Source organism: Phyllobates terribilis, unplaced genomic scaffold (genome assembly GCF_046119375.1).
Source record: "Phyllobates terribilis strain yellow unplaced genomic scaffold, ASM4611937v1 Scaffold_4__5_contigs__length_816908805, whole genome shotgun sequence".
Taxonomy (NCBI): Eukaryota; Metazoa; Chordata; class Amphibia; order Anura; family Dendrobatidae; genus Phyllobates; species Phyllobates terribilis.
Genome location: NW_027362764.1, coordinates 783,207,258 through 783,215,233, shown reverse-complemented (window position 1 = coordinate 783,215,233; position 7,976 = coordinate 783,207,258).

The window sequence follows — 7,976 nt, the reverse complement described above, 5'->3', positions numbered from 1 at the left end:
ATATAACTACTATAATACTGCTCCTATATACAAGCATATAACTACTATAATACTGCTCCTATGTACAAGAATATAACTACTATAATACTGCCCCCTATGTACAGGAATATAACTACTATAATACTGCCCCTATGTACAAGCATATAACTACTATAATACTGCTCCTATGTACAAGCATATAACTACTATAATGCTGCCCCCTATATACAAGCATATAACTACTATAATACTGCTCCTATGTACAAGAATATAACTACTATAATACTGCTCCTATGTACAAGAATATAACTACTATAATACTGCTCCTATGTACAAGAATATAACTACTATAATACTGCTCCTATGTACAAGAATATAACTACTATAATACTGCTCCTATGTACAAGAATATAACTACTATAATACTGCTCCTATGTACAAGAATATAACTACTATAATACTGCCTCCTATGTACAAGAATATAACTACTATAATACTGTCCCTATGTACAAGAGTATAACTACTATAATACTGCTCTCTATGTACAAGAGTATAACTACTATAATACTGCCCCCTTTGTACAAGAGTATAACTACTATTATACTGCTCCTATGTACAAGAATATAACTACTATAATACTGCCCCTATATACAAGAATATAAGTGCTACAATACCGCTACTAATGTACAAGAATATAACTACTATAATACTGCCCTTATGTAGAAGAATATAACTACTATAATAATGCCGCTATGTACAAGAATATAACTACTATAATACTGCTCCTATGTACAAGAATATAACTACTATAATACTGCCCCTATGTACAAGAATATAACTGCTATAATACTGTCCCTATGTACAGGAATATAACTGCTATAATACTGCTCCTATGTACAAGACTATAACTACTATAATACTGCCCCTATGTACAGGAATATAACTGCTATAATACTGCTCCTATGTACAGGAATATAACTACTATAATACTGCTCCTATGTACAGGAATATAACTACTATAATACTGCCCCTATGTACAAGAATTTAACTACTATAATACTGCCCCTATATACAAGAATATAACTACTATAATACTGCCCCCTATATACAAGAATATAACTGCTATAATACTGCTCCTATGTACAATAATATAACTACTATAATACTGCCCCCTATGTACAAGAATATAACTGCTATAATACTGCTCCTATGTACAATAATATAACTACTATAATACTGCTCCTATGTACAAGAATATAAATACTATAATGCTGCCCCCTATATACAAGAATATAACTGCTATAATACTGCCCCCTATGTACAAGAATATAACTACTATAATACTGCCCCTATATACAGGAATATAACTGCTATAATACTGCTCCTATGTACAGGAATATAACTACTATAATACTGCTCCTATGTACAGGAATATAACTATTATAATCCTGCCCCTATGTACAAGAATTTAACTACTATAATACTGCCCCCTATGTACAAGAATATAACTGCTATAATACTGCCCCCTATGTACAAGAATATAACTGCTATAATACTGCTCCTATGTACAAGAATATAACTACTATAATACTGCTCCTACTTACAAGAGTATAACTACTATAATACTGCCCCCTATATACAAGAATATAACTACTATAATACTGCTCCTATGATAAAGAATATAACTACTATAATACTGCTCCTATGTACAAGACTATAACTACTATAATACTGCCCCCTATGTACAAGAATATAACTACTATAATACTGCTCCTATGTACAAGAATATAACTACTATAATACTGCCCCCTATATACAAGAATGTAACTACTATAATACTGCCCCCTATGTACAAGAATATAACTACTATAATACTGCTCCTATGTACAAGAATATAACTACTATAATACTGCCCCTATATACAAGAATATAACTACTATAATACTGCCCCTATATACAAGAATATAACTACTATAATACTGCCCCTATGTACAAGAATATAACTACTATAATACTGCCCCTATGTACAAGAATATAACTACTATAATACTGCCCCCTATATACAAGAATATAACTACTATAGTACTGCTCCTATGTACAAGAATATAACTACTATAATACTGCCCCTATATACAAGAATATAACTACTGTAATACTGCTCCTATGTACAAGAATATAACTACTATAATACTGTCCCCTATATACAAGAATATAACTACTATAATACTGCCCCTATATACAAGAATATAACTACTATAATACTGCTCCTATGTACAAGAATATAACTACTATAATACTGCCCCTATGTACAAGAATATAACTACTATAATACTGCCCCTATATACAAGAATATAACTACTATAATACTGTCCCCTATATACAAGAATATAACTACTATAATACTGCCCCTATATACAAGAATATAACTACTATAATACTGCTCCTATGTACAAGAATATAACTACTATAATACTGCCCCTATGTACAAGAATATAACTACTATAATACTGCTCCTATGTACAAGAATATAACTACTATAATACTGCTCCTATGTACAAGAATATAACTACTATAATACTGCCCCTATATACAAGAATATAACTACTATAATACTGCTCCTATGTACAAGAATATAACTACTATAATACTGCCCCTATGTACAATAATATAACTACTATAATACTGCTCCTATGTACAAGAATATAAATACTATAATGCTGCCCCCTATATACAAGAATATAACTGCTATAATACTGCCCCTATGTACAAGCATATAAATACTATAATGCTGCCCCCTATATACAAGAATATAACTACTATAATACTGCCCCTATGTACAGGAATATAACTACTATAATACTGCTCCTATGTACAGGAATATAACTATTATAATACTGCCCCTATGTACAAGAATTTAACTACTATAATACTGCCCCCTATGTACAAGAATATAACTGCTATAATACTGCCCCTATGTACAAGCATATAAATACTATAATGCTGCCCCCTATATACAAGAATATAACTGCTATAATACTGCTCCTATGTACAGGAATATAACTACTATAATACTGCTCCTATGTACAGGAATATAACTATTATAATACTGCCCCTATGTACAAGAATTTAACTACTATAATACTGCCCCCTATGTACAAGAATATAACTGCTATAATACTGCCCCCTATGTACAAGAATATAACTGCTATAATACTGCTCCTATGTACAAGAATATAACTACTATAATACTGCCCCCTATATACAAGACTATAACTACTATAATACTGCCCCTATGATAAAGAATATAACTACTATAATACTGCTCCTATGATAAAGAATATAACTGCTATAATACTGCTCCTATGTACAAGAATATAACTACTATAATACTGCCCCCTATGTACAAGAGTATAACTACTATAATACTGCCCCCTATATACAAGACTATAACTACTATAATACTGCTCCTATGATAAAGAATATAACTACTATAATACTGCTCCTATGTACAAGACTATAACTACTATAATACTGCCCCCTATGTACAAGAATATAACTACTATAATACTGCTCCTATGTACAAGAATATAACTACTATAATACTGCCCCCTATATACAAGAATGTAACTACTATAATACTGCCCCCTATGTACAAGAATATAACTACTATAATACTGCCCCTATATACAAGAATATAACTACTATAATACTGCCCCCTATATACAAGAATATAACTACTATAATACTGCCCCCTATATACAAGAATATAACTACTATAATACTGCTCCTATGTACAAGAATATAACTACTATAATACTGCCCCTATATACAAGAATATAACTACTATAATACTGTCCCCTATATACAAGAATATAACTACTATAATACTGCCCCTATATACAAGAATATAACTACTATAATACTGCTCCTATGTACAAGAATATAACTACTATAATACTGCCCCTATGTACAAGAATATAACTACTATAATACTGCCCCTATATACAAGAATATAACTACTATAATACTGTCCCCTATATACAAGAATATAACTACTATAATACTGCCCCTATATACAAGAATATAACTACTATAATACTGCTCCTATGTACAAGAATATAACTACTATAATACTGCCCCTATGTACAAGAATATAACTACTATAATACTGCTCCTATGTACAAGAATATAACTACTATAATACTGCTCCTATGTACAAGAATATAACTACTATAATACTGCCCCTATATACAAGAATATAACTACTATAATACTGCTCCTATGTACAAGAATATAACTACTATAATACTGCCCCTATGTACAATAATATAACTACTATAATACTGCTCCTATGTACAAGAATATAAATACTATAATGCTGCCCCCTATATACAAGAATATAACTGCTATAATACTGCCCCTATGTACAAGCATATAAATACTATAATGCTGCCCCCTATATACAAGAATATAACTACTATAATACTGCCCCTATGTACAGGAATATAACTACTATAATACTGCTCCTATGTACAGGAATATAACTATTATAATACTGCCCCTATGTACAAGAATTTAACTACTATAATACTGCCCCCTATGTACAAGAATATAACTGCTATAATACTGCCCCTATGTACAAGCATATAAATACTATAATGCTGCCCCCTATATACAAGAATATAACTGCTATAATACTGCTCCTATGTACAGGAATATAACTACTATAATACTGCTCCTATGTACAGGAATATAACTATTATAATACTGCCCCTATGTACAAGAATTTAACTACTATAATACTGCCCCCTATGTACAAGAATATAACTGCTATAATACTGCCCCCTATGTACAAGAATATAACTGCTATAATACTGCTCCTATGTACAAGAATATAACTACTATAATACTGCCCCCTATATACAAGACTATAACTACTATAATACTGCCCCTATGATAAAGAATATAACTACTATAATACTGCTCCTATGATAAAGAATATAACTGCTATAATACTGCTCCTATGTACAAGAATATAACTACTATAATACTGCCCCCTATGTACAAGAGTATAACTACTATAATACTGCCCCCTATATACAAGACTATAACTACTATAATACTGCTCCTATGATAAAGAATATAACTACTATAATACTGCTCCTATGTACAAGACTATAACTACTATAATACTGCCCCCTATGTACAAGAATATAACTACTATAATACTGCTCCTATGTACAAGAATATAACTACTATAATACTGCCCCCTATATACAAGAATGTAACTACTATAATACTGCCCCCTATGTACAAGAATATAACTACTATAATACTGCCCCTATATACAAGAATATAACTACTATAATACTGCCCCCTATATACAAGAATATAACTACTATAATACTGCCCCCTATATACAAGAATATAACTACTATAATACTGCTCCTATGTACAAGAATATAACTACTATAATACTGCCCCTATATACAAGAATATAACTACTATAATACTGTCCCCTATATACAAGAATATAACTACTATAATACTGCCCCTATATACAAGAATATAACTACTATAATACTGCCCCCTATATACAAGAATATAACTACTATAATACTGCCCCCTATATACAAGAATATAACTACTATAATACTGCTCCTATGTACAAGAATATAACTACTATAATACTGCGCCCTATGTACAAGAATATAACTACTATAATACTGCCCCTATGTACAAGAATATAACTACTATAATACTGCCCCTATGTACAAGAATATAACTACTATAATACTGCCCCCTATATACAAGAATATAACTACTATAGTACTGCTCCTATGTACAAGAATATAACTACTATAATACTGCCCCTATATACAAGAATATAACTACTGTAATACTGCTCCTATGTACAAGAATATAACTACTATAATACTGCCCCTATATACAAGAATATAACTACTATAATACTGTCCCCTATGTACAAGAATATAACTACTATAATACTGCTCCTATGTACAAGAATATAACTACTATAATACTGCCCCTATATACAAGAATATAACTACTATAATACTGCCCCCTATATACAAGAATATAACTACTATAATACTGCCCCCTATATACAAGAATATAACTACTATAATACTGCTCCTATGTACAAGAATATAACTACTATAATACTGCGCCTATGTACAAGAATATAACTACTATAATACTGCTCCTATGTACAAGAATATAACTACTATAATACTGCCCCTATATACAAGAATATAACTACTATAATACTGTCCCCTATGTACAAGAATATAACTACTATAATACTGCTCCTATGTACAAGAATATAACTACTATAATACTGCCCCTATATACAAGAATATAACTACTATAATACTGCTCCTATCTACAAGAATATAACTACTATAATACTGCCCCTATATACAAGAATATAACTACTATAATACTGCCCCCTATATACAAGAATATAACTACTATAATACTGCCCCCTATATACAAGAATATAACTACTATAATACTGCCCCCTATATACAAGAATATAACTACTATAATACTGCTCCTATGTACAAGAATATAACTACTATAATACTGCCCCTATATACAAGAATATAACTACTATAATACTGCTCCTATGTACAAGAATATAACTACTATAATACTGCCCCTATATACAAGAATATAACTACTATAATACTGCCCCTATGATAAAGAATGGAGATGTAATTGGGTTTAATTTCTATATTGCCTTTGTTTAAATACTTTTGTTTTGTTTCCATCTAGGCGGTCTTACGGGGAGATGAGAGGTAATGCCCTAGAGAAGAAGTCGAACTATGAAGTTTTAGAGTAAGTGTTAGCTAATTTTTAGGCAGGTGTAAAAACAAGACATAAAAACTAAAACAAAACTGCGCTGTAAGAATGCGCCAATTCTAGAAGTGTTAATATTCTATTTTTTACTTTTTATTAATTGATAAGTGAATGAACAAAAAAGAAATGTAAATCCGATCAATGTTTGGCGCTCTTTGGCTTCATCACTTTTCCCAGGTACTTGTATTTGTATAATGGTTATGGAGGATCTCGGCAGGAGGTTGTTCCAAACATCTTAGAGACCTGACCCCAGATCTTCTGTGTATGAGGCTTGTGCGGATCCTTCTGTCTCCTCATGTGATCCCAGACAGACTGGATGATGGGAGATCAGGGCTCTGAGGGGCCGGATCGTCACCCCCCAGGACTCCTCGATGTTAATGACAGAGAAGTGACAAGTCCCTTTTCATATGTTCTTTTCCAGCCACAAGGGGACTCCCTTCTTTTAAATCCTATGAGTGTTTCCAGTGGGGTTCACCACTTTTTTTTTTTTTACTTTTTTTTTTAATTTGGCTTTAGTTTTGACTTTTTGTGATGTTGTAGAACCATTTTCGTGATATGGAGAGGATTGATCTCCATCCTTCTTGCTCTTCAGTCTTGTACACTTGGGTTTTAAATGATTTCTGTTTTGGGCATCGGATTGTCGCTCTAACTGCATGTCTTAATAAACATTTACTGACATTTAATAACAGCTGATGTAAGGGCAGAACAGCCTGATATATCCATGTATGTCAGTGTGTGTGGCGAGGGGGACCGTCCATCTCATCACCTGCAGCGCTCAGCTCTAGTGTTATACTCCAGAGCTGTTCTCACTATTCTGCTGGTGCAGTCATTGTGTACATACACTACTGATCCTGAGTTACCTCCTGTATTATACCCCAGAGCTGCACTCACTATTCTGCTGGTGCAGTCATTGTGTACATACATTACATTACTGATCCTGTACTGATCCTGAGTTACATCCTGTATTATACTCCAGAGCTGCACTCCCTATTCTGCTGGTGCAGTCATTGTGTACATACATTACATTACTGATCCTGGGTTACATCCTGTATTATACTCCAGAGCTGCACTCACTATTCTGCTTGTGCAGTCACTGTGTACATACATTACAT